Below are 9,734 nucleotides of genomic sequence, written 5' to 3'. Positions count from 1 at the left end.
AAAGTTTGGTCACTTTCTATAGTTATCTGCCCCAGTCTTCAGGTTATTGCTTGAAGCAATACCCAGGGCATATCACCCTATCACTCTATCCCCTTACCACATTCCTCCAGGGGCCAAGATACCTTGTCAAACTGAAAACCAAGTGGATAATGGTGAACCTTACTTAAGAATAAATGATAAAGCACTTATTACTTATTCTGTGCAAAGCATTGTGCTAAGTGCTGGGGATACAAATAGAAAAGCAAGATAGCTCCCTGCTCTCTAAGAGTTTGCATTCTGTCAAAATATTGCAGAGATACCCTGTTTTCGAGAGCTAAGGCCCAGCAAGCAGGCTGTGTCCTGAACTTGGCATAACAACAATCCTTTGTGCTCAGGTTGATATCACCTTCTGGCAAAGGGTATTGCTTAGACCAGCACCAGGTGTTCACTAAAGAATTTAGCTCCCCTTATTTCCCATCCATCACATGTTCAGAATCCCTGCTCCTTGTCACTGACAGGTACTGCACTCTGCATAGAACTGTGGTTCTGTGCCTGCAGTGTGGTCACGACCCCCAAGACTTGAGACAATGACTGTTCCCACAGGGCCCAAAAATGCCTATATTGTTCCAAGAAATGCTAACCATGAGAACTATCTCAACATCTAAAAATGATTATGTCATGGTTCAGCCTAGGATGTATATAAGACCTCCATTTAGTACAGCATGTTAAGCCCTCCTTCTTAGGAGGGGAGGCTTCCATATGCATATGTTATTTTCCTCATTCTGAAATTAATTAAACTTCTGTTTTGCATCCTGACTCTCCTGTCTCTGGCCTGCTCTGTTTGGCTCTGGCTACTCACAGGTTAGAGGCTGGTTCTGGTCCAGTTGACAATTCTAATGACTGAATGATGCATATGGTAATTTCAGCTACAGATCAGATAGAAAAACCCCTGTGGGCTTTAGGGTGCAATGACCAGGCATATGATAAAGCATTTCCTTTAATATAATTTCTATTGATAAAATCAGGTCCATTTCTGATGTGGAAGCATTTGACAGTGTCAAGGACTTGGCTAATGAGAACTTTTTCCAGTTTTTTAGGAGCTATGGCTACTTATCAGCTCTTTCCTCAACAACTACAATACTGAATGCTCTGCCCCGTCCCATCTACCCTATGTACACCTCTGCCTTCCCACCAGGACCACTGACTTCCAGAGGTACTGGCCACCAACCAGCCTCACCTAGTAACCAAGGTGCTGCTGCAAGTTCTCTCAAGCTACCAAGGTGTAGCTGGGCAAGAGCTGTTGATTAATTCAGTGGGAGAAGAATTGTTTTTGTTTCTGTTTTTAAAAATTGTTTGTTTGTGTATTGCAGTGTTCAGAGTAAAGTGGGAAGGAAGGGCATCTGAAGGCAGGGATAATGGTTACTTCTGCCTGGTTTTAGGATTTAAAGCTAAAAGAATCATTAGAAACCATCTAGTTTGACCCGACCTCATTCATAGATGAGGAAACTGAGGCTGAGTCACATGGTCAGTAAGTAGGAAAGCCAAGATTTAAACTCAGTTCTTCTGACTTCAAATCCTTCTTCAGGGACTATAGGCCAAGGTGACCCACTGCTACCCTCTCCAGGGAACCAGGCTGTCATAAGAAAAATAATAATGATAATTGATGATATTTCTATGTTTTTTTAAGGTTTATGAATCACTTTCCTCACAACAGCCCTAATGAGGTAGGCAGGACAAATATTCTTCTTCTTCCCTTTTTTTTTTTTTAGGCAATTGGGGTTAAGTGACTTGCCCAGGGTCACACAGCTAGTAAGTGTCAAGTGTTTGGTCTGAGGCCAGATTTGAGCTCAGGACCTCCTGACTTCAGGGCCAGTACTCTATCCCTTGTGCCACCTAGCCCCTTCTTCCCATTTTCTAGATGAAGAAACAAATTCAGAGAGGTGAAGCAATCTGTCCAAAGTTTTACAACTAGTAATGATTCTTGCCCAACGTCACACAAGTAGCAAATAGCAAAGCTAGGATTCAAATTCACGTCTTCTGAGTCCAAATCCACTACTCCTGCTATGATACCAGGTGACCTCTCCATTTACAACAATACCTATAATTTCAACTTTTCACTTATTCTCAATGACCAAAGTTGATCCAATCTAGTGTAGTCTAATTGTGCCACGCACAAAGTCACATGGTATATAGCTAGTCATCAAGTGCATTCCACTGTCTCCACCACCTCCCATTCTTTCTTTTTATTTTAAATTTTTTTCTTTTTCTTTTGAACTTAACAAACACCAAATAGAACTCGCATTTGCATGTACATAGTAGATCAGAAAAAAAGGGATTGTACATGACACTACAGGTCTTTATTATGTATGTCTTGCATTTCTTTTTAACTATATAATAAGATCAAGCTGTAGTTTTCAAAACTGTCCTGGTTGAGACTGGTTTTCTTTCTATTCTTTTCTCTCAATTAAAAAAAAAGATACCTCAATGATCCTCATTTTTTTCTCCTTTTCTTTTGTAATGGGAGTCTGGAACACCAACAAGGAACATTTCACAAAATTTACCAGAGATTACTGCTGACTCAGTACTTGAATGGCCTTTCTCAAGCCAAAGGCAAAAAAAAAAAAAAAAAAAGAAAAGAAAAGAAAAAGGAAAGAAAATCTGCTTCTTGTCTCTGAAAAAATAAAAACAAAAAAGCTGGGCTTTATTGAGCTTCCCCACTCATGTGGTGCTTTCCACTCTCCTAAAAAGGGTTTGGGACCTGGGGTTGACTAGGCATCACCACCTCCCTCTCAGATGAGAAACCAAACTGACTTGACTTGATACCTGCATATTGCTTTAGGCCCTAGGGAGCTGGAAGTACTTTACCTTTCCCTGGTTTCACTAGAGCCACACTTCCCCTCCCCTCTCCCTTCTGGATCACACAGAATAGGTTAAATCATTGTGTAACTCCTAAAGAAAAAGAAAATTAAGCTTCCTGTCTCAGGAAAACTGTGACCCTATTTAAATCTCAGTAGGACTTTCTACACAGGAATTTAGAGACTTGAAGGAAGGGAAGGAAAAGGAAAAAAGCATTTATTAAGCATCTAAAATGTGCCAAGTACTATGCTAAGCACTTTATAAATATTATCTTATTTGAGCCACACAACAACAAGGTAGGTACTATTATTTTCCCTATTTTACAATTGAAGAAATTGAGGCAATCAAAGATTCAATAACTTGTCCTGAATCACAAAGCTAGTAAGTATCTAAAGTCAAATTTGAACTCGGGTCTTCCTGACTCCAGGCTCAGTGCTCTGTACCACTTAGCTGTCATAAGGTCTTTAGTGTACTGATAAATGTTTAACAACCAGCTCTCCGGGTGAAGAAAAAATGTATACATTGATTTGTAGCATTTGCTGATTTCCAAATGCTCACACTGAAAATTTAACAACAATTGGCTTTTGTGAGCCCCATAAGAGTTGGTTTCAACACACTTAGCTTCAGCCTCAGATAGACTGAAAGTCGATGAGAAACCGCCTGTCGTGGGTAAAAACTTTGCCGTGATTCAGTGCATAAAGCCATCTAATTGGGATCTGAATACAATTTCTAAGTGTCTTTTTCTATACAGGGTACACCAAAACTTCCCTAAGAGGTCTCTATATGGCAATACTACTAAAAGTACATGCAAATTTACTCTGCGCCCTTATTCCAAAGGCACCTGCAATTTCCCTCAATGAATGTCTGCCACTTCAAGGGCAATCTCAATGAGATTGGAAACTTACTTAATAAGACAAATAGGCTCAGATAGTGAAAATAGCAAACGAAGTAAAATAAGTCCCAAAGACAGGTAAGCCTCTCAAGGAACTAAACATTACCAGTTGCTTAGTTGGAATTTTCAGGGACACAGGCAAACTTTACCCTATGTACTTGCAGGACACAAAGATCTCATAATAAGGCAAGCAATTTAGGTCTGTTTAAATGCAAAAAGAAAAATATGAACAATTTCTCAACTAGGAACTAGCATTCTAGTATTGTAAATTCCATATGTCTCACATTAGACTTAATATCAATACTTACATAGAATCCAGTAATATAGCAAGTCTCGATATTTAAATATTCAGTGAATCAACAAATTCAAAGTTTACAAAAATTACCTCAGTGGAGCTGACTTAATAAGGGAATACACACCAGAAAATGGCTGTATAATTACAACCTAAAAAAATTGCCAATTTCTCCAAAGATTCTGCAAGCTAAGGTATATACATTGGTAGAGAATCTCTCCAAAAGTCTCTGCAAATGCAAAGGTCCCAGTTTTACGCTACATGATGCTTTACATGTAGTGTGCACGCTCTGACCCTCCCGCAGAATCAGGGTGCCCAGGGGAGATCATGGGATATTTCATCTCTCTGCCACCATTGGCTCAAGTCCCCACTGTCCGTTTTCTACCCATTGTTAAGGGTCAGTCACTAGCATCCCAATTCCATCCAACCACTTAAAATTGGGTAGGTTTTCCAAAGTGATATTTATTTCACAGATATAATAAGAACAAACATACAAGCATTTTCCCCAATATCTCAGGAGCATCCTATCCTCAACATTACCTTGGTCTTAAGGTGAGTAAGCTCAACACTTAGCTCAAATCCCATATCACATTGTTTCTACCAAGTTCATGTTCGATTACAGCATGACTGCTAGGTAAGCCCTTTTTCTGGGCTTTGGTACCAAAGGTCACCCCCAAAGAGCACTCTTTTCTTCTTGGACCATTAAACTCAACCTGGATCTCAACACTCAGTTTTCTTGTTGCTCACTTTTTTGACCAAGGGTGAAGACTCTACTCCCTTGCATCTAGAGCAGAAGAATGAATGAACAGGCTAAGGACCAATGCCCATTTCTCACCAGTCTTATAGCCTTAGAAGGGGAGAAGGTTCTAAGTATTCCTCCGCTTATTGGGCATTCTGGCAGAGTCACTGAGATCCGTGTACAAATTGGGCAAAGAAAGTTAAAGAGGAAGAAGCTGAAGTTGACAGGCCTCTATGAATGCCTCCAAAGCCCATCAGAGAGCCTTCCCTTCATTATGTGCTTAGCCCACCTGAACTAGTCACAGAAGCTCTTTATATACTCCACAATATTTCCAACATGCTTCTATTATATGTCATCATGATTTTCCCAGAAACAAGCTTTCCAAGCTCTCCATGTAGACAGGCTGCATTGGCCAAACAGGCTGATGGGGTCTGAGTATACACCAGCCTCACTTTATACTTTTTTTGGTGCTATTCTCTGCACCTTTGTCCTCCTACCCACCTTCTATTAGAGAAGGGACAGGGCAAAACAAAGTCCTTGTAACAAATATGAACAGACAAGCAAAACGTTGGCTGTGCCTAAACATGTCTGTCTTGCCCTGCATTGTGAGTCCATCGCCGCTCTGTCAAGAGGGGGCAGCATGCTTCATCATCAGTCCTATGGCTTTGTAATTGATCATGGTATTGGTAAGAGATCTAAAGTCTTTCAACATCCAATCTTTTGCTCAAGAAAAGGAAAAGGCTGCCCATTTGGATGTTTCTATTTGATCCTTTTATTTTTCTTAGCTTATAAGCAAATGACCATGGGATTTGAGCTGAAGGAGACCTTAAGGGTCCTCTAGTCCAACCTCTTAATTTTGCAGAGTCCCAGAGAAGTTAAATTACTTGAACTAAAGTCACAGAGGTATTTGTTATCATTCAGTCACTTCAGTCATGTCCAACTCTTTGTGACCCCATTTGGAGTTTTCTTGGCAAAGATACTGGAGTAGTTTGTCATTTCCTTTTCCAGTTCATTTTATAGATAAGGAAACTGAGGCAAACTGGGTTAAGTGATTTGCCCAAGGTCACACAGCTAGTAAGTGTCTGAGGCTGGATTTGAACTCAGGAAGATCAGTCTTCCTGATTCCTGGTCCAGCACTCTATTCACCGTGCCACCTAACTGCTCCCCCACAGGTATTATGGAACATCTAATTGAAATCTAGGTGCCACTACAAGGCATTGAGTTGTCTCAAACTCCTGAACTGGTGTGTTGTCCAACTGCCTTCCTCAGTTGCTGCTCTCTGCCTCAGCATGTCCCCCAACCCACAAGAAGGACTACAGTCATCTACTGAGTCTGAGAAGCTCTTTTGGGCCTGGAGCTTGGATCCCTGTTGCCCTGGAAACCCAAAGCCTAGCAGATAACTTGTTTGAGAGTGAGTCAGATTTGTCCTCTTACTTTTAAGATTCTGTAAGGGTAGATTCACCAGGCTCTGAGGGGCCATGTTCAGGGTGGACAAGGGAAGCTCAGATAGGTAGTATGAGAGTGTGATATCACAAATTCCCTTGTTTTGAGTTGGGCTGTGTATTTAACAATAATCTCTTTTATCCAGACAGAGCTTTATACTTTATCATAGATTTTTTCATAGAAAATTAAAACTGGAAAGAGCTCTTAAGTGTACAAAATGTCAGCTGAAAGGGACCTTAAGACTACAAGAAAACAAGACATAGTATTGAGAATGTAACAGCTAGAAGGGAATTTACAAAATAGAACATACAATGTTGGAGCTGGAGGGCACCTCAAGAGATCTAGTCCAGCCTCCCTCATTTTACAGAGGATGTTTACAGACAGAAGCCTGAGGTCACAAAGAAAGCTAGAGCCAGGACTTAGAAACCTATGTCTCTCTGCTCTTAAGTCCCCACTCTTTCTCCTGCTTCCTTTGAACTGCTGTCATATCCATGATCTTATTTAATCCTCACATCACTCCGATGAGGTGAAAAGGGCAAATCTGTTTTCTCAGCTGTTAAGATGAGGAGGTTGAATGAGCTGATCTCTAAGGTCCCTTCCAGCTGTAAATCCTGTGATTTTTATTATCCCTCACTTTACATATATTGAAGCTGAGGTCCAGAGAGATTAAATGACTTTGTCCCTTGCTCTATTCAATATATTTGTCAATGGTTTGAACAAAGGCATGGAGGCATGCTTACTGAATCTACACAAAACTGGAAGAGATAGCTAATGACTTAGATGACAGAATCAGGATCTTAAAAAGACTGCATGGCCTGGAATGATAGATCATGTCTAATGGGACCCATGCTCTGAGACACTTATCTCAAGTCTTCCTTGGATTGATGAGTTGGGATCCCAGAGTTCAGCTCCTCAGGGTCTAGGGATATCTGTGAAGAGTTAGGGAATATCTTTTTTTGCAAGCCCTCCCCCCCCAGTCTAAAACACTCTTACTCCCAAGACTATCTGATGAGAATCAATTTTGTTAGCTTTCAGAGTGGATACTTATCAAAGTGGTATGGAAAAACGGTTGGTACCAACTTTCCCCTGCCCAAAGTATATATAATATATAATATAATATAATATAATATAATATAATATAATATAATATAATATAATGTAATATAATGTAATGTAATGTAATGTAATATAAATATAATACAATGTAATATAAATACATATATAAAAGTATACCTATATACATGTATATGTATATATATACATATATACAATGTACATATAAGATATATGTATATATGCATATACTCTTTCACAAGTACATACAGAGTCTGAGAGAAAATGGGCGCTCAGAGAGCACATGTGTTAAAGGGTAACTCATAGTTCCTAACTACTTGAAAGTTCCTTTTCTCCCCTTCAAAGGGTGCTCAAAGGAATTCCCGTTCGACCTGATATAGTTTCTTTGTTGGGTTCTTTGTGGAGTCAAGAATTTTGGTTCAGTCTGCTCTGAGTTCCCACTGCAGACACTTGGAATCACTTTTGACTTTTTTCTCTTCCTCATTCCCCACATTGAACTGGTGGCCCAGTCCTACTCATTCCACCTCCACAACATTTCTCCAATTTGTTCCCTCTCTCCATTCAAACTGCCATCACCTGAGCATTGATGATGATAAGCCTTCATCATCCTTTGCCTGGAGTATTGTAATAGTCACAAAATATGTATCCCTACCTCTAATCTCTCCTCTTTCCAAACCACTCTCTGTACAAGCCAAAAAAAAAAAAATCTTGTGAACACAATTCTAATCATATTACTCTCCCGATGTAAAAAAAAACAAAAAACTCAATGGCTCCCTATTACTTTTTTTTTTTTTGAGGCAGCCAGGTTAAGGGACTTGCCCAGGGTCACACAGGTAATAAGTGTCTAAGGCCAGATTTGAACTCAGGTCCTCTTGAATTCAGGGTTGGTACTCTATGCACTTTACCACCTAGCTGCCCTAAGCTCCCTATTACTTATAGAGTAAAATGAAAATTATTTTACTTAGCATTTAAGACCCTCTACTATTTCATTCCAACCTGCATTTTGAGACCTACTTCACTTATTTTCTTGCCACACTCTATACTTCAGGCAAACTGGCTATTCCACCTCTAACCTCAGTGCTGGAATACAGTCTCACCTTCTTCATCTCTGTCTTTCAATATTTTTTTTCTTCAAAGTTTAGGATAGGTGATTCCTCAGAATCACAGAATTTCAGAATTGAAAGAGCCCTCAGAAAATTTCCAGTCTAACCCAACCTTTAACAGGAACACACCCAAAATGGTCATCCTACCTCTTGTTGAGGAACCATTCACTACCACCTTCACCTTTGTACAGTCAATCATTAGGATGCTCAACAGAAAGTCATGGTTTTATGTGCACTTGATGGGCACCTCAGGAAACTTTGAACGTGCTTCGGTACCATTAGGAACCTTCACAGGTCCATGTTCTGCATTCTGTAAACCTACCCCAAAACAGGTTGTTGATTGATTAATTGATTAACTGGCAAGGGAGGGAAATATATAATTTTTTCCACCAGGTGGCACTACACTCAAGTCACCAGTCAAATTGTTTCACAGGTTTGCTTGCATAAGTTTTCCCAAAGACCAGCATCTCTATCTGTTCAATAGAGTTCAGCCTATAAACTCTTATTCTATCTCCTCCCCTTCCAACCTCTAATTTCTCTGGTTTCTTGGTGCAGTTGTCTCTAGCCTGAGGTTTAACAGTAATCTGGGGTTATAGAAATAAAATAATTGATCCAAATGTAAAAAGTAGACCAACTTCTAAAGCCCTCAGTCCCAATACATAGGAAACCTTTTGCTATCTGTCCACCAGTCTCATTCATAAGACTCAGGTAATGGACTTTTCAGTGGCCACATGGTTTGTTAAAACACAGCCAAAATTTTCCTTCAAATGGAATGTGTTGCCCAATCATCACCCCCAAACTTCTTCCCATATCAGCTAATTCTGGGCAAAATTAAGGAAAGGAACTTTGCATTTGGAAATTGTTGAGATTACTCCACAAACGATGGTCAAATTGGGGAAAAAGCTAGGTTTTGGGAAAGTCTCTTGGTTCAGACTCAATAGCTGCTGAGATCTAATCCTTCTCCCTTCCTGACTCTGCTTTTTGGTCTGTTTCTCTACCACATCTTCATCTCATCTCTACCCCAAAGTTCTTACCTCTGTTGGCAGTAGCCAACAATCCAAGATCTGTCCCAGCTCTTCCCCCACTGCTTTGAGCTCAAACTGCAGCAGCTCCATGGCATTACTGTAGGCAACAAGTAGCTGGCAGAGGCCACCGAAATTTGTTTCTCTTCTGCTCCTGGCTGTATGGGATGGAATGGAAAGGAAGGTTAATAGTCTCTTCCATCAGAAACTGGAAAGAGGCAAAAGGAGAAAAGACTAGACTGGGTTGTCCCCACACACAAATCTTGTCCTATCCCCTGATATTTTGTGTGTCTTTATCCTTCTCCAGAGCACTAGCGGGACATTACTACTTCCA

Source organism: Vombatus ursinus, unplaced genomic scaffold, assembly GCF_900497805.2.
Source record: "Vombatus ursinus unplaced genomic scaffold, bare-nosed wombat genome assembly UNPS02014786.1, whole genome shotgun sequence".
NCBI classification, from domain to species: domain Eukaryota; kingdom Metazoa; phylum Chordata; class Mammalia; order Diprotodontia; family Vombatidae; genus Vombatus; species Vombatus ursinus.
Note: the sequence above shows the minus strand (reverse complement) of the source record.